We start from the raw sequence: 25,641 nt of genomic DNA on the forward strand, positions 1-25,641 counted from the left end.
AGAAATAAATTAGCACAAATAAAGTATCCCTTCTCTTCGACTTCTGACTTTATTCTATTATTACAACATTGTCAGAATTCAAAATATTTCTGTTCAGTAGCCTAAAGCCTTAGCCAATTTTTTGCTTAAGTCACTTTCACTAAACAACAACAACAAAAAAAGAATTTATTGGATTTTGGCTTCAAATCTAGGTGCTTCTGGATCCAAACATTATTATCAGTCATCAACTTTCCCCTTCTCTGGGGTTAATGTTCCTTTGTGGTAACTTCATTTTCTGATTGCTTCTCTGCTTATTGTGGCAGAATTTCTGGGCTGATGGTATAGGAGTTTAGCAGTTGTATGGATTCATATTTCAATCTTGTTGGATCCATTGGATTAGGGTCCTATCCCTGAAATAGGTATTGTATTAAATGCCTTCATTTGCTGCGTCTGGGTCATATGTATTACCTTATGCAAGGGGATAGTATCAGCCACACAGAATCCACATGGACTAAGAGTAGGGGAGGAATGGTATTTTTAATGCAAAGTTATAATTGTTGTTTTTGTTCAGTTGCCCAGTCATGTCCAACTCTTTGTGACCCTGTGGACTGACCCCATGCATGCAGGCCTCCCTGTCCCTCACCATCTCCCAAAGTTTGCCCAAGTTCATGTCCATTGCATCAGTGATGCCATCCAGCCATCTCATTCTCTGATGCCCTCTTCTCCATCTGCCCTCAGTCTTTCCCAGAATCAGGGACTTTGCCAATGAGTCAGCTGTTTGCATTAGGTGACCAAAATACTGGAGCTTCAGCTCCAGTATTTTGAATCCTTCCAATGTGTATTCAGGATTCATTTCCCTTAAAATTAACTAGTTTGATCTCCTTGTTGCCCAAGGGACTCTCAGGAGTCTTCTCTAGCACCACAGTTTGAAAGCATCATTTCTTTGGCGTTCTGCCTTCTGTATGATCCAGCTCTCGTAATCATACATGATGACTGGGAAGACCGTAGCTTTGACTATACAGACCTTTGCTGGGAGAGTAATGTCTCTGCTTTTCAACACACTGTCTAGGTTTGTCATAGCTTTCCTGCCAAGAAGCAATCATCTTCTGATTTCATGATTACAGTCACCATCCGTAGTGATTTGAGAGCCCAGAAAGAGGAAATCTGTCACTACTTCCACATTTTCCCCTTCTATTTGCCATGAAGTAATGGGCAAGATGCCATGATCTTAGTTTTTTTTTTTTTTAATATTTAGTTCTAAGCCAGCTCTTTATCTCTCCTCCTTCATCCTTATCAAGAAGTTCTGTAGTTCCTCTTCACTTTTTTCCATTAGAGTGGTATCAACCTCATATCTGAGATTGTCGATGTTTTCCCTGCCTATCTTAATTCCAGCTTGTAACTCATCCACCTTGGCATTTCTCATGATGTGCTCAGTGTATAGGTTAAATAAACAAAGTGACAGCAGACAGCCCAGTCAAAATCCTTTCTCAATCCTGAACCAATCAATTTTTTCATACAGGGTTCTAACTGTTGCTTCTTGACCCTCATTCAGGTTTATTAGGAGATGGGTAAGATGGTCTGGTATTCCCATCTCCTTAAGAGCTTTCCACAGTTTGTTGTGATTCACACAGTCAAAGGCTTTAGCATAGTTGATGAAACAGAGGTAGATGCTTTTTCTGGAATTCCCTTGGTTTCTCTATGATACGGTGAATGTTGGCAATTTGATCTCTGGTTCTTCTGCCTTTTCTAAACCCAAGTTGGACATCTGGGAATTCCTGGTTTGCATAATGCTGAAGCCTAGCATGCAAGATTTTAAGCATGACTTTACTAGCATGTGAGATGAGTGCAAATGTCTGATGATCAGTACATTCTTTAGTACTACCCTTCTTGGGAATAGGGATGAGGATTGATCTTTTCCAGTCCTGTGGCCACTGCTGGGTCTTCCAGATTTGCTGACATATTGAGTGCCACACCTTGATAGCATCAATTTAGGGTTTTGGACAGCTCTGCTGAATTCCATCACATCCACTAGCTTTTTTGTCAGCAGTGCTTCCTGAGGCCCACTAGACTTCACATTCCAGAATGTCTGACTCTGGGTGACTGCCCACACCATCATAGTTATCCAGTTCATTAAGATCTTTTTGTACAGTTCTTCCATTCTTTCCATCCTTTCCATCCACTGGAGGAGGGAATGGCAAACCACCCCAGTATACTTGCCATGAGAATCTCATGAGCTGTATAAAATACAAAATTATAATTACTGCCTGATAAAGGATAGGATGGTTGATAGGTATCTGCAAATGTCTAGAACACAGTTTTTCTCAGATTTCAAATTTTTCTTTAGCTCCCTGTTGTCTGTTCATTTTGCTTCAAATCTGTATCCTAATATGTAAGTTTCTTTACTTGCTGACCATAATCAAGTCTAATCATGCATCCTTTCCTGATCTCCTCTCCTTTTACACATAAAACTTGTGTTCCAGGTATACTAACTGTATAGTATTCCCCAACAGATTGTTTCTCACATTCCTCCATGTCTGATTTTTAATATTAAACAATATTTTGGAACATTTAAAATATATGCAAAAGACATAATAACAGCTGTATACCCACTACTGAGTTAATAACTTTTTACCGTATTTGTTTTCATATCTCTTTTTTGTTGCAGATGTAAAATATTACAAATCAAGCTGAATGCTGTATATATCAATTACACTTGTATTTTAGACTCTGTTTACATATTTAAGTAGTTATGAACAATATTAACTGTACTTTATGGAGAACCCCAAATGTCAATATATATTTTAAGGAGGCAGCTCAGTATTCCCAAAAAGGAATTGTGGTGACTGTGAATATTTCTCACTCATATCTCTGTCACAGAGAACGTAATTGACTGATGCCCACAGCTGCTACCCACTTGATCTGCCTCCAAGTTGAGGCTTTTCAGCCAATTACCGAACCCCTATAGTCCCCATTGAGGTACTGATGCAGTTGTTTCGTGTACCATGTGGAATCCCTTTAAGGGACCACTTTAGTTCAAGGACTCCTCACTGGTCTAGGCAGCACTTTGCTAGAACTACAGTGTGATCAGAAACCCCTCCTCACCACTCCCTCTTCCCCCCTCTCCTTCCACTGTGTGATCTGAAGGCTCCTCTATACTCCTTTCTCCACATGCTTTCCCCATTAAATCACCTTTGGGTCTAATCTTGCCTTGATCTTTACTTCTCTGAGGAACTGAACACAGTGATATTTGAATACCAACCCGGATGGCATAAATTTGACTGCCTTACTCTAGAGAAGTAAGACTTGTCTGGCAGTTCTGTAGACATTCCCTTTATTCTCCTCATTTCATTTCACATCTACTCTTACCATCCCTCTCAGTACTGTCTCTAAAGGTGGACTTCTGTTATTCTACTCTCCAGAAAGTAAAACCACCAGTTTTTCACAGAAGTGGCCTCCCTGTATAAGTCAAGAAGAGGACCGGGAGTCTAAGAATATCTAATTCACAGATTCTCCTGATTTGTTGACACCCTCCCCCATACCGGCTTAAGTATTGAGATTCAGCTTGCTTCTTATTGCTCATCTTCATCCCCATTCTACCATGTGAACCTAACTCATAAACATACTTGGAAACAGATATATGTATGCACACTTGCATTCACAGGGTCATTGAGGCTTTAGCTTATTCATTCTACTAAATTTATTGCCACCAATCTACCTAGTTTCTCTCTATGAAAATTTTGCTTCACTTTCCTTTCAATCATCTCTGCAATGTTTTATTCAACAAACATTTACTGATCATCCACTATGAACTAAGATTTGAGCTTAGTGCTGAGGATACATAAGCAAAGACAAAAGCAATCTGTCTTCCCTATGGAGTTTATAATCTAAATGGGTAGACAGATGGTTATTGAATAAATGTAAAATCACAATGGCTGATGTGTCTTACAAGTTGTGGATGTAGAGATCAATGGTGTTATGAGACTGTGTAACATGAAATCTGACTTACGAGGTCAGGGAAACACTGAATGCATTTTCACTTGAAAGAAAACTAAGAATTAAGAATATATTGCAATAGGAGAAATCACATGCCAAAGTCCTTTAGCAGTTATCTGCTGATTGCAACTCCAGGGAGGTGGGAGGTAAAGAGGAGACGAGAAGTGAGAAGGAGAGAGAAGTTTGAAAATGGGACACCTACCATACTCTCAGAAAAGATGAAGCATTTATGTGGTGAGTGGTATTGAAGATAGTGATGTTGAAGGTATCCAGACCATCCTTATAGCCTTCAGTGAGGAAGGGTTTCATGGGAAAGATCATTGCAGCTTACAAATATCCATTTCAGTTCTGTACTTCCTTAAACAACATCTGGAATTCTTGCTAATTTTGAATATGGACACTTTTTTTAGAGTCAGCTGAATATGTTCTATTCTAAATGTTTTAGAGTTATTTAAAATTTATATATAAGTTGTTTTGCATAATATAAGTCTTGGGACTTAAAGAAATGCTTGCCCTCTTTGAATAACTGAAAGATTATGGATAGACTAGTCTGTTGGCTACAGGACTCAGAAGCAGAGTTACTGAGTAGAAGCTTCATGGAGTACTGTTATTGTTTAGTCAGTAAGGCCTGTTTGACTCTTTTGTGACCCCATGGACTGTAACCCACCAGGCTCCTCTGTCCATGGGATTTTCCAGGCAAGAATACTGGAGTGCGTTGCCATTTCCTTCTCATGGAGTATAGTTTAGTCCTAATAGAAAAACAAAATAGAAGAGACAAATAAGAGCAAACAAACAAACAAAAACATTTTGCCATTGACTTTAAAGACTTAAAATGGAATTGATTGATTCAGAATGAATTTCCCATCAATGAAGGGAAATACTATGGTAAATAGTCATTTCCTGGGATATCTTGTTTGCGTTTTTATATGTGTTCATGAAGAGGGAAATGTTAATACAACAGATGATAGGTGAATCAGATAACCTTGAAGGATACCTGCTTTTGAGATTCCATGAATCTAACTTCTGTTGCTACCCTCATTCAGTTCTTGGCCATTTAAACATCACCACTTTTTTTCTTTTTTGTCTTCAGGAAGCCTAGGCAGTTCTTTCGCCTGAGGCTTAAGATCTGAATGAGCTGGATGTTGCTCTTTTACTTTTTTCAAAATGGAAAATATGTTTTTGGTTTGTAAATGCACTCAGAGGCACAGCAATGGGCACTGAAATTATTTTTTAAATGAAATAAAAATAGAGCTGACAGCTAAAGAACTTTCACAGCAGTTATTATGATGTGTTATTATTAGCAGCAGCATGTGGTGACATTTTAGGCTCTAAATTCACAGAAATACTTCCTGGATCATAGATATTCATATGCTAAGGGGAAGGAAGCAGAAATGCTGGTGTCTGGCTTCACATAAGAGAATTTAAAAACCAAATGAAATCAGAAGGCTGATAATTTTGCACTAGATAGTAGAGACTGATTTATCTCTATCCCTAGGCACTGAAGGGTTAATTCTTGGATTTTTCCTACAAATGTAAATATCTGCCACCAAGAACAAAATATTCTGAGGAATATATTTGACTCTTTAAACTGTATGAAATCCGTCGTATTATTAGTGACTTAACAGCAGACTATATCATGTTTCATGGATTTAGTCAGCATGAGCCCTCTAAAACACAGCTGAACAGAGTGAAAATCTAACATGATGTGGCCTCATTTCCAACCAGAAAAGGCTTCTGTATGCATATAAGCTTTCAGACTTTCCTGAAGAGGTTTTCTGCTTTTAGTAGTAAATTTCTCATAGCAGGAATTGGATGCTGACATTCTATACGTGGAGTTAAGACAGCAGAGGGTACTCATTAGAAGTGTGGCTTTAGAATCAGTGAGCTGCTTGCATGGCTCTGCTCAGCACTAGATGTGTACTCCTGGGAAGTTGATTCATCTCTTCAAACCTTTCTTTCCTCATCTGTAATATGTGATAATAGTGGTCCCTACCTCTTGGGATGTATTTAGTTTTATTATATAAGGTCAAGTCAAGTCTTTTGGTCTATGTCTGGCAATGTCACACAATTGGCAAGTCATGAAACCAAAACTCATATCATATCAGGCCCTAAATCACAGGGAACAGTGCATAGACTGAGTCTGATTTACTTCCTGGATTTGAACTCTGGCTCCACCAGTATCTTATTTTGCTACTAAGGCATGTTTGTATTATTAGTATAGAAGCTGACTCAAAGTCTTCAATGTGTTATTTATTTTTAGTTTACAAATGTTAACCTAGCAGTGCTATTCAGGATGGATTATGATACCTTTTGAAGAAGCTGAATAAAAGGAAATTTGTTATATCGGATGGGAATTTGTTTGGCTCTTATAGAAATTCTCACAAACAGTGACTTAAACAGTTAGGATGTTTACTTTTTGTCACAAAATGAAGATTTGCATAAAGGGGTCAAGGGGTCATGCAGTAGCTCCATGATGTCATTGAGATCTATCCTGTCTGTTTGCCCATCCTTAGCCTGTAGCTGTGCCCCTCTGTGGTGACAAGTTTTTTGCTCCACCTTCCTATTCAGGGGCCAGGCAGGAAGTGGAAAAGCAAAGAAAAAAAGGCACATGCTGTTTCTGACATCCATGGAAATCCTGGAAAGCAACTTATTTTTACCTGTCATTAGTCAAAACCCTTTAGATTATCCTCTATCAGGAGTCTGGGAAACAGAGTTTTAGTGAATACAGTGTTACCACTATTAAATGAAATTTTTTGTTGTTAATATTGATAACATAGAAGAGACAAATGGACATTGGGATAATGTAATCTCAGACAAAGTGTAGAAAAATGAGTTTGATGCTAAACTGCCTACTTGCATATTCATTGTTAGGTTTAATTCCAAAAATCCTTTAGTAGCCATAAATAGTCCTATTTGCAGATGACAGTAAAGGTTAGTATGCCCCAGTACTGTGAATAGATACAGTATGTATTTGTCTGGTTCCGAGTTCTATGAAGGGCCTCCCAGATGGCACTAGTATTAAAGAACCTGCCTGCCAATGCGGGAGACATAAGAGATACGGGTTCACTCCTTGGGTTGAGAAGATCCCCTGAAGGAGGGTGTGGAAACCCACTCCAGTGTTCAAGGAGAATCCCATGGACAGAGGAGCCTGGCGGGGTGCAGTCCATAGGGTCACAGAGTCATATACAACTGAAGCGACTTAGTACACACTCACAAGTTCCTTGCACGCTGTGATCTTTGCACTTCACCACAGTGTTTCCACTGGGATGCTGTCTCTGATCTGGGAGTAGATCATTGGATTCCTGTCTTTAATCCTCATCATTTATATCTTCTCAGAAATGGAAGGTATATGGTTAACTGTGCTTCTGCTGCTGAACTGAAATATGAGTATGTATACATTATAAAAGGTGGTTATATCGTGGGGCAGGGTTATCCTGTGAGCAGAGCAATTAACTCAGATGTAGGAAAGCTAGGGTCTTAAGCTTTGTTTCATCTCTGCTGACAATGGTAGTTAACTTTTCAGGTCCTGAACTATTCTCATTTGTGAAATGGAAAAGGTGATCTGACGCTCATATCTGACCCTGTTCTTGTAAAGATAAAATTAGACAATAGATGTGAAAGTACTTTTTGGAAGTTTAAGTGCTTGCTATACAAATACAGGGAATTATTATTATTGATCTAGTAGCCCAAAGTAGCAGTCTACTTGATCCTCTATCAGAGGCTTAATTGAACAGTTTCAGTGCAACCCTCTAAGCTGACGGCATTTGAAGACTGATTCTCCTCTCTGACAAAGCCCAAGATCTAGACAAAAGCATTCTCTTCTCTCTGGTGCTTGCCTGTGAGGGTGTTTTCGGCACCTTCTAGAAAATAAATGTAAACCTCGGTCTTTAAAATGAGATATCCCCTCTTCACAGACCCATTGAAGATTATTTGTGTGAAGAGTGTCTGAGACACAATTTTCTCTTTATATTTCTTCTAAATAAAATATGATTTAATTTACTATGGCAACAAGAATTTATTTATTACGTGGTTTCTACATCTCAGATATTGTACTTGTGCCTGGGGACACAACAGGAAACAAGCAAATTATGGTTCCTACCTTCATGGATTTTCTAATCTATCATGGAAGAATAATATTAGACAGTTAATTAAACATTTCATGTTTCATTAGGCACCTCAGTATGGCACAAATCAGTACAAAATGATGTAAGGAGATATAAGAAAGAAGCACAATGGAAACTTTCTTTGTATATTGAATACTTACACACCCACACCCACACACATGCCTTTTCACACTCATGAGAAATGTGCCGTAAGAATTCTTAATTTTATAAATCTATAGAGTCAATTTTAAAATGTGATTTTAACCCAAATTCAGAAAAGTATGCAGAAAAAATTAAACTGACCAATTCAGAACCTTACTGATTTTAGAAAAACAGTACTAAAAAAATTCATAAAACTGTAATGATAAAGTCTTTGTTAGGTTACACCATTATATTTTTATTAGCATTGATATAAACTTTGGAATACCTGAAGATAAAAAGGAATTACATGAATATGATGCATGCCTAAGTGTGTAGGTATGTATCATGCTGGTAATAAATAGACAAAGGGAATCTAAAGTTAGGTCATCACAGAGAAACAGGGACCTTTGACCTTCCTCTTGAGGTTATCTTCCTTTAAGCTGAACACTTTCTTTGGCTGCTGCTAAGTCACTTCAGTCGTGTACGACTCTGTGCAACACCATAGACAGCAGCCCACCAGGCTCCCCTGTCCCTGGGATTCTCCAGGCAAGAACACTGGAGTGGGCTGCCATTTCCTTCTCCAATGTGTGAAAGTGAAAAGTGAAAGGGAAGTCGCTCAGTCGTGTCCGATTCTTAGTGACCCCATGGACTGCAGCCCACAAGGCTCCTCCATCCATGGGATTTTCCAGGCAAGAGGACTGGAGTGGGGTGCCATTGCCTTCTCCATTTCTTTGGCTAGTTACTCTGTACTTGTACAAAATATTTCGGATCTGAAGGCAAAGCTTCCAAATCAGTGTCATCAAATGAAGATGCCTCTTTTATTTGACAAAAACTATCACTAACAATTCTTAAATGAATTTTTTATCCAATTAATAATAGTTTGTTATTGTTGTTCAGTCACTCAGTAGTGTCCAACTCTTTGTGACCCCATGGAGCAGTGCATCAGGGTTCATGTCCTTCTCGATCTCCTGGAACATCCTCAAACTCATGTTCATTGAGTGATACCATCCAACCATCTCGTCCTCTGTCATCCCCTTCTCCTCCAGCCTTCTATCTTTCCCAGCATCAGGGTCTTTTCCATGAGTCAGTTCTTTGCAACAGGTGGTCAAAGTATTGGAGGTTCAGCTTCAGCATGAGTACTTCCAAGGAATATTCAGGTTTGATTTCTTTAGGATTGACTGGCTTGATCTCCTTGCAGTCTTGAGCGTCTTCTCCAACACCACATTTCAAAGCTATCAATTCTTTGTCACTCAGTCTTCTCACATCCATACATGTCAACTGGAAAAACCATAGCTTTCACCATGCAGACCTTTGTTGGCAATGTAATGTCTCTGCTTTTTAATGGGCTGTCTAGGTTGGTCATAGCTTTCCTTATAAGGAGGAAGTTTATTTTAATTTCATGACTGCAGTCACTGTCTGCAGTGATTTTGGAGCCCCCCAAAATAAAATATGTGACTGATTCCATTGTTTCCCCATCTATTAGCCATGAAGTGATGGGACTGGATGCCCTGATCTTCGATTTGTGAATGTTGAGTTTTAAGCCAGCTTTTTCATTCTCCTCTTTCACCTCTATCAAGAGGTTCTTCAGTTCCTCTTTGCTTTATGCCTTAAGGGTGGAGTCATGCATATCTGAGGTTATTGATATTTCTTCTGGCAATCTTGATTCCAGCTTTTGCTTCATCCAGTACAGTATTTCGCAGATTGTACTCTGCATTCATTTCAGTTCAGTCACTCAGTTGTGTCTGACTCTTTATAAAACTATGGACTGCAGCATGCCAGGCTTCCTGTCTATCACCAACTACTGGAGCTTACTTAAACAAATGTTCATCGAGTCAGTGATGCCATCCAAAAATCTCACCTTTGTCATCCCCTTCTCCTCCCAATTTCAATCTTTCCCAGCATCAGGGGCTTTTCTAATAAGTCCAGTTCTTCACATCAGGTGGCCAAAATACTGAAGTTTCAGATTCTGCATCAGTCCTTCCAATGAATATTCAGGAGTGATTTTCTTTAGGACAAACTGGTTGGATCTCTTTCCAGTACAAGGGACTCTCAAGAGTCTTCTCCAACACCACAGTTCAAAAGCATCATTTCTTCAGCACTCAGCTTTTTTATAGTCCAGCTCTCACATCCATATATGACTATTGGAAAAATGATACCTTTGACAAGATGGACCTTTGCTGGAAAAGTATTGTCTCTTCTTTTAATATGCTGTCTAGGCTGGTCATAATTTTTCTTCCAAGGAATAAGCATCTTTTATTTCATGGCTGCAGTAACCATCTGCAGTGATTTTGAAGCCCAAGAAAATAAAGTCGGCCACTGTTTCCATTGTTTACCCATCTATTTGCCATGAAGTGGTGGGATCAAGCACCATGATCTTACTTTTTTGAATGTTGCGGTATAAGCCAGCTTCTTCACTCTCCTCTTTCATTTTCATCAAGAGACTTTTCAATTCGTCTTCGCTTTTTGCTATAAGGGTGGTGTTCTCAGCATATCTAATGTTACTGGTATTTCTCCTGGCAATCTTCTTTCAGCCCACCATTTTTCGTGATGTACTCTGCATATAAGTTAAATAAGCAGGGTGACAATATACAGCCTTGACATACTCCTTTCCTATCTTGGAACCAGTGTGTTGTTCTATATCCAGTTCTAACTGTTGCTTTTGGACCTGATTACAGTTATCTCAGGAGGCAGGTCAGGTGGTCTTGTATTCCCATCTCTTTAAGAATTTTACACAGTTTGTTGTGATCCACACAGTTAAAGGCTTTCAGGTTCAGTTCAGTCGCTCAGTTGTGTCTGACTCTTTGCGACCCCATGAATCGCAGCACGCCAGGCCTCCCTGTCCATCACCAACTCCCAGAGTTCACTCAGACTGACGTCCATCGAGTCAGTGATGCCAACCAGCCATCTCATCCTCTGCCGTCCCCTTCTCCTCCTGCCCCCAATCCCTCCCAGCATCAGAGTCTTTTCCAATGAGTCAATGCTTCGCATGAGGTGGCCAAAGTAATGGAGTTTCAGCTTTCGCATCGTTCCTTCCAAAGAAATCCCACGGCTGATCTCCTTCAGAAAGGACTGGTTGGATCTCCTTGCAGTCCAAGGGACTCTCAAGAGTCTTCTCCAACACCACACTTCAAACACATCAATTCTTCAGCATTCAGCCATCTTCACAGTCCAAATCTCACATCCATACATGACCACAGGAAAAACCATAGCCTTGACTAGACGGACCTTAGTCAGCAAAGTAATGTCTCTGCTTTTGAATATGCTATCTAGGTTGGTCATAACTTTTCTTCCAAGGAGTAAGCGTCTTTTTATTTCCTGGCTGCAGTCACCATCTGCAGTGATTTTGGAGCCCCACAAAATAAAGTCTGACACTGTTTCCACTATTTCCCCATCTATTTCCCATGAAGTGATGTTAAAGGCTTTGGTGTAGTCAAGGCATTTCAGTTCAGTTCATTCACTCAGTCATGTCCGACTCTTTGCGACCCTGTGAACTGCAATAGCCAGGCATCCCTGTCCATCACCAACTGCCAGAGTCTACCCAACCCCATGTCCACTGAGTTTGTGATGCCATCCAAACATCTCATCCTCTATCATCCCCTTCTCCTCCCACTTTCAATCTTTCCCGGCATCAGGGTCTTTTCAAATGAGTCAGCTCTTCACATCAGGTGGCCAAAATATTGGAGTTTCAGCCTCAGTATCAGTCCTTACAATGAACACCCAGGAATGATCTGTTATAGGATGGACTGGTTGGATTCCCTTGCAGTTCAAGGGACTCTCAGGACTCTTCTACAACACCATAGTTCAAAAGCAACAATTCGGCACTCAGCTTTCCTTATAGTCCAATTCTCATATCCATACATAACTACTGGAGAAACCATAGGCTTGACCAGACAGATCTTTGTTGGCAAAGTAATGTCTCTGCTTTTTAATATGCCATCTAGGTTGGTCATAACTTCCTTCCAAGGAGTAAGCATCTTTTAATCTCATGGCTGCAATCACAATCTGCAGTGATTTTGGAGCCCCCCAAAATAAAGTCATCCATTGTTTCCACTGTTTCCCCACCTATTTCTCCTGAAGTGATGGAACCAGATGCCATGATCTTCATTTTCTGAATGTTGAGCTTTAAGCCAACTTTTTCACTCTCCTCTTTCACTTTCATCAAGAGGCCTTTTAGTTCTTCTTCACTTTCTGCCATAAGGGTGGTGTCATCTGCATATCTGAGGTTATTGATATTTCTTTTGGCAATCTTGATTCCAGCTTGTGCTTCTTTCAGCCCAGTGTTCTTCTTGATGTACTCTGCCTATAAGTTAAAAAAGCAGGGTGACAATATACAGCCTTGACGTACTCCTTTTCCTATTTGGAACTAGTCTGTTGTTCCATGTCCAGTTCTAACTGTTGCTTCCTGACCTGCATATAGGTTTCTCAAGAGGCAGGTCAGATGGTCTGGTATTCCCATCTCTTTCAGAATTTTCCACAGTTTATTGTGATCCACACAGTCAAAGGCTTTGGCATGGTCAATAAAGCAGAAAGATATGTTTTTCTGGAATTCTCTTGCTTTTTTGATGATCCAGCAATGTTGGAAATTTGATCTCTAGTTCCTCTGCCTTTTCTAAAACCAGTTTGAACATCTGGAAGTTCATGGTTCATGTTTTGCTGATGACTGGCTTGGAGAATTTTGAGCATTACTTTAGTAGCGTGTGAGATGACTGCAACTGTGCGGTAGTTTGTGCATTCTTTGGCATTGCCTTTCTTTGGAATTGGAAGGAAAATTGACCTTTTCCAGTCCCGTGGCCACAGCTGAGTTTTCCAAATTTGCTGGCTTATTGAGTGCAGCTCTTTCACAGCATCATCTTTCAGGATTTGAAATAGGTCAACTGGAATTCCATCACCTCTGCTAGCTTTGTTCATAGTGATTCTTCCTAAGGCCCACTTGACTTCACATTCCAGAATGTCTGGGTCTAGGTGAGTGTGAATGATCACATCATCATGATTATCCTGGTCGTGAAGATCTTTTTTGTACAGTTCTGTGTATTCTTTCCACCTCTTCCTAATATCTTCTGCTTCAGTTCGATCCATACAATTTCTGTCCTTTATCGAGCCCATCTTTGCATGAAATGTTCCCTTGGTACGTCTAATTTTCTTGATGAGATCTCTAGTCTTTCCCATCCTATTGTTTTCCTTATTTCTTTGCCTTGATCGATGAGGAAGGCTTTCTTATCTCTCCTTGCTATTTTTGGAACTCTACATTCAAATGGTATATCTTTTCTTTCCTCCTTTACTTTTGACCTCTCTCCTTTTCACAGCCATTTTGCTTTTGTGCATTTCTTTTTTCATGGGGATGGTCTTAATCCCTGTCTCCTCAACAATGTCATGAACCTCTGTCTATAGTTCATCAGGCACTCTCTCTATCAGATCTAGTTCCTTAAATCTATTTCTCACTTCCACTGTATAGTCATAAGGCATTTGATTTAAGTTATACCTGAATGGTCTAGTGGTTTTCCCTACTTTATTCAATTTAAGTCTTAATTTGGCAATAAGGAGTTCATGAACTGAGCCACAGTCATCTCCCGGTCTTGTTTTTGCTGGCTGTATAGAGCTTCTCCATCTTTGGCTGCAAAGAATATAATCAATCTGATTTTGGTGTTGACCATCTAGTGATGTCCATATTTAGAGTCTTCTCTTGTGTTGTTGGAAATGGTGTTTGCTATGATCATTGCGTTCTCTTGGAAGAACTCTATTAACCTTTGCCCTGCTTCCCTCTGTATTCCAAAGACAAATTTTTCTCTTAGTCCAGGTATTTCTTGACTTCCTACTTTTGTGCCCCCGTCCCCTATAATGAAAAGGACATCTTTTTGCAGTGTTAGTTGTAGATGGTCTTTTAGGTCTTCATAGAACTGTTCAACTTCAGCTTCTTCAGCATTCCTGGTTGGGGCATAGACTTGGATTACTGTGATATTGAAGCATTTGCCTTGGAAATGAACAGAGATCATTCTGTCTTTTTTGAGATTGCATCCAAGAACTGGATTTCAGACTCTTGTTGACCATTTCTTCTAAGGGATTCCTGCCCACAGTAATAGATATAATGGTCATTTGAGTTAAATTCACCCATTCCAGTCCATTTTAAATTCACCCATTCACCCAGTTCCAGTAGCCTATTGGGCACCTACCGACCTAGGAAGTTCCTGTTTCAGGAACTTGGGGTTCTCGTGATACCCCTCATCCAAGGTAAGGAGCAGTGGCTGTGCTTTGCTGAACAGCCATGAAGACGTACCCCACGCCCAAGGTAAGAGAAACCCAAGTAAGATGGTAGATGTTGCAAGAGGACATCAGAGGGCGGAAATACTGAAACCATACTCACAGAAAAATAGTCAATCTAATCACACTAGGACCACAGACTTGTCTAACCCAATGAAACCAATCATGCCCTGGGGGCAACCCAAGACGGGCGGGTCATGGTGGAGAGGTCTGACAGAATGTGTTCCACTGGAGAAGGGAATGGCAAGCCACTTCAGTATTCTTGCCTTGAGAACCCCATGAACAGTATGAAAAGGCAAAATGATAGGATACTGAAAGAGGAACTCCCCAGGTCAGTAGGTACCCAATATACTACTGGAGATCAGGGGAGAAATAACTCCAGAAAGAATGAAGGGATGGAGCCAAAGCAAAAACAATACCCAGCTATAGATGTGACTGATGATAAAAGCAAGGTCCGATGCTGTAAAGAGCAATATTACATAGGAACCTGGAATGTCAGGTCCATGAATCAAGGCAAATTGGAAGTGGTCAAACAAGAGACGACAAGAGTGAACGTCGACATGTTAGGAATCAACGAACTAAAATGGACTGGAATGGGTGAATTTAACTCAGATGACCATTATATCTACTAGTGTGGGCAGGAATCCCTCAGAAGAAATGGAGTAGCCATCATGGTCAACAGAAGAGTCCAAAATGCAGTACTTGGATGCAATCTCAAAAACGACAGAATGATCTCTGTTCATCTCCAAGGCAAACCATTCAATATCACAGTTATCCAAGTCTATGCCCCAACCAGTAACGCTGAAGAAGCTGAAGTTGAACAGTTTTATGAAGACCTACAAGACCTTTTAGAACTAACACCCAAAAAGGATGTCCTTTTCGTTATAGGGGACTGGAATGCAAAAGTAGGAAGTCAAGAAACACCTGGAGTAACAGGCAAATTTGGCCTTGGAATGCAGAATGAAGATGGGCAAAGACTAATAGAGTTTTGCCAAGAAAATGCACTGGTCATAGCAAACACCCTCTTCGAACAACACAAGAAAAGACTCTACACATGGACATCACCAGATGGTCAACACCGAAATCAGATTGATTATATTCCTTCCAGCCAAAGATGGAGAAGTTCTATACAGTCAATAAAAACAAGACCAGGAGTTGACTGTGACTCATATCATAAACTCCTTATTACCAAAGTCAGACTCAAATTGAAGAAAGTAGGGAAAACCGCTAGACCATTCAGTTATGACCTCAATCAAATCCCTTATAATTATACAGTGGAAGTGAGAAATAGATTTAAGGGCCTAGATCTGATAGATAGAGTGCCTGATGAACTATGGAATGAGGTTCATGACATTGTACTGGAGACAGGGATCAAGACCATCCCCATGGAAAAGAAATGCAAAAAAGCAAAATGGCTGTCTGGGGAGGCCTTACAAATAGCTGTGAAAAGAAGAGAGGCAAAGGGCAAAGGAGAAAAGGAAAGATATAAGCATCAGAATGCAGGGTTCCAGAGAATAGCAAGAAGAAATAAGAAAGCCTTCCTCAGCGATCAATGCAAAGAAATAGAGGCAAAGAACAGAATGGGAATGACTAGCGATCTCTTTAAGAAAATTAGAGATACCAAGGGAAAATTTCATGCAAAGATGCGCTTGATAAAGGACAGAAATGGTATGGACCTAACAGAAGCAGAAGATATTAAGACGAGTTGGCAAGAATACACAGAAGAACTGTACAAAAAAGATCTTCACAATCCAGATAATCACGATGGGGTAATCACTCCCCTAGAGCCAGACATCCTGGAATGTGAAGTCAAGTAGGCCTTGGAAAGCATCACTACGAACAAAGCTAGTGGAGGTGATGGAATTCCAGTTGAGCTGTTTCAAATCCTGAATGATGGTGCTGTGAAAGTGCTGCACTCAATATGCCAGCAAATTTGAAAAACTCAGCAGTGGCACAGGACTGGAAAAGGTCAATTTTCCTTCAATTCCAAAGAAAGGCAATGCCAAAGAATGCTCAAACTACTGCACAATTGCACTCATCTCACACTTAGTAAAGTAATGCTCAAAGTTCTCCAAGCCAGGCTTCAGCAATAGGTGAACCGTGAACTCCCTGATGTTCAAACTGGTTTTAGAAAAGGCAGAAGAACCAGAGATCAAATTGCCAACATCCGCTGGATCATGGAAAAAGCAAGAGAGTTCCAGAAAAACATCTATTTCTGCTTTATTGACTATGCCAAAGCCTTTGACTGTGTAGATCACAATAAACTGTGGAAAATTCTGAAAGAGATGGGAATACCAGACCATCTGACCTTCCTCTTGAAAAATCTGTATGCAGGTCAGGAAGCAGCAGTTAGAACTGGACATGGAACAACGGACTGGCTCCAAATAGGTAAAGGAGTATGTCAAGGCTGTATATTGTCACCGTGCCTATTTAACTTCTATGCAGAATACATCATGAGAAACGCTGGACTGGAAGAAACACAAGCTGGAATCAAGATTGCCGGGAGAAATATCAATAACCTCAGATATGCAGATGACATGACCCTTATGGCAGAAAGTGAAGAGGAACTAAAACGCCTCTTGATGAAAGTGAAAGAGGAGAGTGAAAAAGTTGGCTTAAAGCTCAACATTCAGAAAACGAAGATCATGGCATCTGGTCCCATCACTTCATGGGAAATGGATGGGCAAACAGTGGAAACAGTGTCAGACTTTATTTTTGGGGGCTCAAAAATCACTGCAGATGGTGATTGCAGCCATGAAATTAAAAGACACTTACTCCTTGGAAGGAAAGTTATGACCAACCTAGTTAGTATATTCAAAAGCAGAGACATTACTTTGCCGACTAAGGTCTGTCTCGTCAAGGCTATGGTTTTTCCTGTGGTCATGTATGAATGTGAGATTTGGACTGTGAAAAAGGCTGAGCACCAAAGAATTGATGCTTTTGAACTGTGGTGTTGGAGAAGACTCTTGAGAGTCCCTTGGACTGCAAGGAGATCCAACCAGTCTATTCTGAAGGAGATCGGCCTTGGGATTTCTTTTGAAGGAATGATGCTAAAGTTGAAGCTCCAGTACTTTGGCCACCTAATGAAAAGAGTTGACTCATTGAAAAAGACTCTGATGCTGGGAGGGATTGGGGGCAGAAGGAGAAGTGGACGACCAAGGATGAGATGGCTGGATGACATCACTGACTCGATGGACGCGAGTCTGAGTGAACTCCGGGAGTTGGTGATAGATAGGGAGGCCGGGCGTGCTGTGATTCATGGGGTCTTATAGAGTCGGACACGACTGAGCAACTGAAGTGAACTGAACTGAACTGATGGGGTTCTCAAGGCAAGAATACTGAAGTGGTTTGCCATTCCCTTCTCCAGTGGACCACATTCTGTCAGACCTCTCCAGCATGATCTGCCTGTCTTGGGTGGCCCCATATGGCATGACTTAGTTTCATTGAGTTAGACAAGGCTGCGGTCCAGGTGATCTGATTGGCTAGTTGTCCGTGATTGTGGTTTCAGTGTATCTGCCCTCTAATACCCTGTCTCTGCATCTGGCATCTTACTTGGGTTTCTCTTACCTTGGACATGGGGTATCTCTTCACAGCTGCTCCAGCAAAGCACAGCTGCTGCTCCTTACCTTCGATGAGGGGTAGCTCCTTTCGCCGCAGTCCCTGACCTTGGAAGAGGGGTAGCTTCTGCGCTGTCCTAAATGCGGCTCTAAATCCATCTTGAATCTGCCACTTCTAATCCTCTGCTTCTAAATCCATCTTGAACATCTGGAAGTTCTTGGTTCATGTACTGTTGAAGCCTAGCTTGGAGAATTTTGATCATGACCTGACTAACATGTGAAATGAGTGCAAATTTGCAGTAGTTTGAACCAATTTTGGCATTGCCCTTCTTTGGTATTGGAATGAATAATGACCTTCTCCAGTTGTGACCACTGCTCAGTTTAATAGGTGTATATGATGTGTCTTCTAAATGTTAATCCATATATGTATTATGCATCTCTCTTTTTTAGCCCAGGCCTAATTGTAAAATTTTACCTATTATTCTACCTTGATATTTTAAAATATAGAAGTTTTATTTCAAGAGATCAACTATAGTATATTTTATATGAAAACATGGGTATAATTATACAGAAAAGACCTTAGAATGATTCCAGCCTACCCTTAGATATCCTGAGTGTGGCCTCCATCCACTGACCCCATCCATGCCAAGAGTGGGGGTTTCTGAGTTAAGTTTGGGGACTAATTCTACAAACAGCATTGAGGCCTTCATGTTGACTCCTGATATGGGTCATGTTTATATGATAATGTGATGAAAACTCTTATATGATTTATGTATATGATGTTCTGATTGAAAACTTTATTGCATGTAATAAAATTTTGATTGTTTATCAAGATAAGCATTTCATCAAATGGTATGAGAAAGGGTTCATAAAATTGTATCCCATAGGCCAAAGCTGGCTCATTGCTTATTTGTGTAAATAAAGTTTTATGGGAACACAGCTATGTTCATTTGTTGATGGCTGCTTTCCTACTGTGATGGCAGTTTTAACTGTAACAAAGACTATCTATCCCACAAACTTGAAAATATTTGCAATAGATCCCTTTCCAGAGAAAACTTTATTTACTCCTGATGTAAGTTATGTACCATGTCTTATTTTTCTGGGCCCAGTAAAATAAATGAATTACACTGTTGACTTTGATCTCTAATAGATACTGCTTGGGACCTTGGAGTTGTACAGTGCCATGTTGGGATTCAGGCCCTCCTGTTTACAATTTGTGGATATTTATTCTATTATTTGGAGAAGGCAATGGCACCCCACTCCAGAACTCTTGCCTGGAAAATCCCATGGATGGAGGAGCCTGGTGAGCTGCAGTCCATGGGGCCGCTAGGAGTCAGAAATGACTGAGCGACTTCACTTTCACGTTTCACTTTCACGCATTGCAGAAGGAAATGGCAACCCACTCCAGTGTTCTTGCCTGGAGACTCCCAGGGACGCGGGAGCCTGGTGGGCTGCTGTCCATGGGGTCACACAGAGTCGGACACGACTGAAGCGACTCAGCAGCGGCATTCTCTTGTTCACCAGTTGAAAGCCTTTATTTCCTCCCATATTAAGTGAGCTCATAATACCTATCTCACAAGGACGTGGTGAGGACTGTATAAAAACATGTTCAAACACAGTGCTTGGCATATGCAACAACATAATTTTTACAATATTTTACAGTGAAAAGAAAATTAATATCATCAGGGTATTAAGAACTTGAGAATGAAAACCGAGCTTAAAATTAAGGTCAGAATTAGGTGAGTGTTTAGGTGGGTCACCAAAACTTCGGGTGGCTGGAGAGAATACAGAACTGCTGGGCCATCGATATTATCATCTAGTCTCAGCATCTCTGAAAGTGGTTCACCTTCCTTCAGATTGGAACTAGTGAAACTTTATAATTCATAATTTCTTGATAAAATAGAGGAATATATTTTCTTCTCTTTAAAAGACTGAATGGTAAATAGTGTCTGGAGTAGTGGGGATATGAGGAGTCTTCCCTCTCTTCTTAGGGTACATGATCAATCTGATTATGTTTATTCTGTTAACAATAAGTGTAGGAACATTCAAAACCGGCTTAGCGGTGGTCTCAGTATTGATTTCAAAACACGGATATAAGAGCAGTAAAGTGCACTTTACCTCCGACACATAGATGCTCCTTCCATCAGCTGTTGCCTGTATATGCCCATAGTCCATGGTGGATTTGGTCACTTTTATATATAACAATTCATATTTTTCTCATATAAAAGAAGACTTAAGGTTTCTCTGAAATCTTCCTTCCTTAGAGTAATCTGGGAGAGATTTCTTTACAGTGCCTCAGATCTAGAATAAGCAATAATGGTATCAATTCATTCTTTGTTTGCTGGTTATAGTATATGAAATATTTAAAGGTTATTTATACAGTCCTACTGTCTGACTCTAATGCCATAAAATGTATTTTGATGATGATAAATTCCGTGGCTTGCTCTTTAGACATCACTGTCAATAGCATAACAATCCTTATGAATCATGCCAAAGTTTTGTTGGCTGATCCTGTAATAGGGGGACATTTGTTTCACAATAATATTGCTGAAATATATTAGCAATAATTTGTTACCACATGGTAAATGCATTAATTTGTATCACATCTGATAAATGTGTATGAAAGGGGATTAAGATGAATATGGATGCTGGCATTAACATTTGGTGATTTTTTCGTTTGTTTACAAGACACTTTTGTGTCTATTTTCACCATCTCTTAATTTTCTGGACTCAAGGACACCTAGAACATTCCCATAAGTTCACCATGATCCTGAGTGGCAGATGCTTAGTGCTAATAAACAGGATCACTGTTGCTTTGCTATTTATTACTGGGGAGTATGATGAATATGCAGGGCCATTTGCACTAAGCTTTGAATCTACTTGGTCTATTCATGATGTAAAGAAGCATCTGCTTCCCTAAGTCACCCAAACAAATTCCAAAAATGAAAGGTGAAAATATCCAAAAGTTGTTGGATCTTATTTTTCCAAAATTTGCTAGTGCTCCACATCAAGGAGATTTAAGAGCAATTGCTTGCATGATAGATGAAAACTGAAAGCAATGACAAAACATCACTTATGTAAAGAAAATAACTTGTTTTTCCTCTTCCTAAGACAGGCAAAAAAGTTATTGTACCAGGTTTCTGAGTAGATATTTAACAACTTCTTAAGGAAAATTTCTGCAACCTTGACATAGGCCGTAATGTCTTTTAATTATGGTAATTAAAACAAATAGTACCCCAGACTGTTTTCTTCACATACAGATTTTTTAACCTGTTCATTCAAAAAAATACCCAGCTCTCTTATTTCACCCCTGTCCTCACCTCTCCTTCTCCTCCTTTTTCCAAAACAACTAGATTCTTTATATGTGATATGAAGACACCTATTTGAAAGGATACAGTGATTTTTAGAAACTTAGTATGTGTATGTGTGTGTGTATACTGAAAAGACTATCACAAGAGGAATTAAACTTGGACAATATAGCCTTTAATGAATAGAACTGAGTTTAAACTATTGAGGGATACATTTCGACTTCGTATATGATTGATATTTCTATGTCAGAAATATCTAATATTGGAGTGGATTGTCTTAGTGAAATATGGAACTTTCACTGATTGGAGATATTAAAGCATAAATGCATAACCACTTAGAAGGCATTTTTTGAGACTTAAGAATAGATCTGTGTATCTTTTGAGATACCTTTCAGCTTTGATTTTTATGACATCTACAATGTATATTCACAGCGCACAAGTACTTATACAGAAGTGTACTTGTGTGGTAGGTAGGACTGTGGATATTCATGATTACCCAATTTTGTGGAATGTTCTAATGTTGGACTTTTACTGATTACCTTGTTAGAATCAAATGATGGGGCTTACTTTGCAGTAGTTTCTAATGAAAAAATAATCATTATTCTTAACTGTCTTGGAAAGAAGTTAATTTCAGGCAGAAAAAAATAGGGAGAAGTGACTACAGGAACAAACATCTCCATCCTTCTAAACAAGAAGGAGCATTGAGCCTAGAATCTGAAGCGTGAATAAGCCTTGATTGGTTCTGGGTTTAAGCTTGAACTGCCTCTGGAAGATTTATATAGAAATATGGTCTGCAATAAATAAATATAAGATATTTATCTGAAGATAGATGGGTGAAAAAAATCTTCCCAGAGGAAATAATATCTAAACTGGTATCTACATGTTTTAAAGCTGGTGTGTGTAAAGGGAATTCTAGGAAAAAGGATAATCATGTATAAATGGAGACTAAAATATAGTTTTTATTTTTTTCCAAAGGAGAGATGAGATAAGACTGGAAAGAAACACTGGTGTCAGGCATTAAGTGGTTAGCATATGTAAGTTGTGTTAAAGAATTTGGAGTTTATCCAAGAGAAATGGGAAGCCTTTTTAGGATTTTAAGCAGGGAAGTGAAATAACCATATAGACATTTAAAAAAATTCCTACATGCTATGTTTTGGAGAATGGATTAGAACAGGGCCAAACTTGAAATAGACCATGTGGAAGGCTGTCTCAGTAATCTGTACTGTCAATATAAGACCTCTGTCACCAGTTTTCCAATCATTCATTTCCAATTCCTGTACATCAAGCCTAACCACAGCCACCACCCATAAATCACTGTATATCTGTGTCTTTTGCTGTCTTTCTTTTCAGGTGAAAATGAACACCTGTGTGCCTGCTCAAAGTTCTGTCCTTTGGGAGCATTCCTTTCTCTGTTGTCCTCCTGGGTTTCCCAAACACTGAGGATGCTGTGTTGTAGTTGTGGAGAGTTCCAGCATATCATACAATATCATCTATAAACCTGGGTCCCAAATGTTTCTTCTTTAAGTCAACTGGGCATAAAGAACTCCCCATGAGGCCACAGGGGGAAGTGGAGAGAGAAGAGGCAGTAAGTATAGGTAAGCGCTATGAATCTGATTCATTGGTTCATGCGATTTACTTGCGTCTTCAGAACTAGCTTGAGCCTGATCTCTTACATACCCTTCCCACTTGATGGTGGAGTGATCCTTTCCCCACCTAAATTCGTATCTTAGGGTGGAGAGGGTTATTCAGATGGCACTCTTTCAACATGTACCCATAACTTGTGCTAAACCTGCATTAACATTTTTAGGTATTTGTTGCAGCACCATCACCACTTCTTGGTTTCATTTGTTTCCTTGGTGATCTCAAACTGCTATAACAATATACCATATACTGGATGGCTTAAACAACAGACCTTTATTTTTTTTTAATAAATTTATTTATTTTAATTGGAGGTTAATTACTTTACAATATTGTATTGGTTTTGCTGTACATTAACATGTATTCACCAGACCGACCTTTATTTCTAACAGTTTAGGAGGCTGCTGCTAAGTTGCTTCAGTTGTGTCCGACTCTGTAGGACCCCATAGATGGCAGCCCACCAAGCTCCCCCATCCCTGGGAGTCTCCAGGCAAGAATACTGGAGTGGGTTGCCATTTCCTTCTCCAATGCATGAAAGTGAAAAGTGAAAGGGAAGTTGCTCAGTCGTGTCCGAATTTTAGTGACTCCATGGACTGCAGCCTACCAGGCTCCTCCATCCATGAGATTTTCCAGGCAAGAGTATTGGAGTGGGGTGCCATTGCCTTCTCCATTTGGGAGACTAGTTTGTCCAATATCAAGGTGCCAGCAGATTTGGTTACTGGTAAGAGACATTTTCCCGGCTGGAAGATGTCCACCTTTTCTCTGTGTCCCCATAAAGTAGAGAGAGGAAGCTTTCGTGTCTTTTCCTCTTCTTTTAAGTACATTAATCCTGTCTTGCCAGCTCTTCCCTTGTGACCTCACCTAAATCTAATTACCTCCCAAAGGACCTACCCTCTTAATACTATCAGACTGGGGGCTAGGACTGCAACATATGAACTTGAGGGGGCCACAGACATCAAATTCATAATAACATGTTACTATTAAGGAGACTGGATATTATCTAAAGGAAATGTGGACTTAGTTTACTATTTTATCAGGCCAGTGAAATAATCATATTTGTATTTTCAAAAGCTCACAAAGGTTGTGTTTTACACAAAGGATTAAAATGGGCAAAACTGAGGACAGGAACACCTCTTACTGATTAAGATGATAATTTAACTAAGAAATGCAGTTTATGTAGACTAGGATAATGGCCATAAAGAAAAAAATTGTCTAAGCTTTAGAGATGTCAAGGAGGTCAGTGCAGCAGGTCTTTGTTATAGTTCAAGGTTTGAGAAATTGAGAGCTATTAATATATTTTATTGAAATTTGGGTTACATCATTGGGAACTAAATTGTCACCTCTGAAGGGAAATCTATAGGTTGTTTTAGGTTCACATAATGTTTGAAGTCCTTTCAGGGTATCTACATGGAAATGCCAGATAGATTGTTGGATATTTAGGAGAATCTAAAGATAAAAATAAAAAACTAAAAAAAAAAAAAATAAAATAAAGATAAAGTAATTCATCACTCAGGTTTCATAATGGCCATACTTGAAACACATAAATAAGCAATAGGGTTTTTGAATTTATTGTATAGTCATTTGTTTATTTAAGACAAATTATACTAAAGTGACACAAAGGAAGAGACTATTTAACATTTGTTAGCCTCAGTTTTCTTCATTTTTCATCATTTTAACAGTGAGGGAAAAACTGAAGCTAATAGGTATAATATAGCATATCAACATCTAACAGAATTTAGTGGAGACAGAACTTAAACTCACTTCTTCATGTTGCCCTGACAAAGTTAGAAATACCTTGTTGTTTTAGGACCTCAGGCTCATCATATATCAAAGGAGGGAAACCTCTTCCTTCTAATTCAAGAGTCTATAAGTTGATGGTTAGATAATCTTTGTTCTTGTACAGCCTAAACTTCATCATACCAGGACAGCAATGTTCATAGGCCATTTAGTTTCAACTGTAGGCCCAGCCTACAGGATAAATTTGAAATTAATTTTGTTTTACTTATGAAGGTTTGAAGGGGAAAGATGACCAGCGTCTCAGTATAACATCAGACTATTTGAGGGAACCACTGCACAATTAGGGTAAGATCCCCTCATTTTACTCTCCATAGTAGACAAAGAATGTTTTACACTTAAAATGAAAGTCTGAACTTTTAAAAAAGATCTGAAATTTTCCTTGAAAGGATGAACATTTATGTATACAGATTATATTTAGAAACACAAATGACAGGTGCTTATTAAGCAATATTATCTGGTACTCTAATAATTGTCTCCTCCCTTAGGAAATCTCATCTTACATTATATGAGGAAATAAATTGACCTGAAAATGAAAATTCCAAAAACAAAATAATCGCCAACATGTATATTTTGGTCTTTGGTGTCTACTTTCATTCCCAAAGGACCCTTTAGCAGTATCTGATATTTCTAAAATTTAATACCTTTATGCTTGATTTAGGATGAATCTGCTACTATGACCTTGTTTTGAATGGCTTGGTGATTTTGACTGGCCTGTTTTTTGGCTCAGTGGTCAATGGGGTAGAATATACATTTAAGTCTATTAAATGAAGCCACAAACCATCACTTGGAACAGCTTAATGTTTGCACTAACGAGTTTATCTGCCCTGTCAAACCAGTGGAAGAGATTTTATAAAATACTTCTCTTTTGGA

This window comes from Ovis canadensis, chromosome 2 (genome assembly GCF_042477335.2).
Source record: "Ovis canadensis isolate MfBH-ARS-UI-01 breed Bighorn chromosome 2, ARS-UI_OviCan_v2, whole genome shotgun sequence".
NCBI lineage: Eukaryota > Metazoa > Chordata > Mammalia > Artiodactyla > Bovidae > Ovis > Ovis canadensis.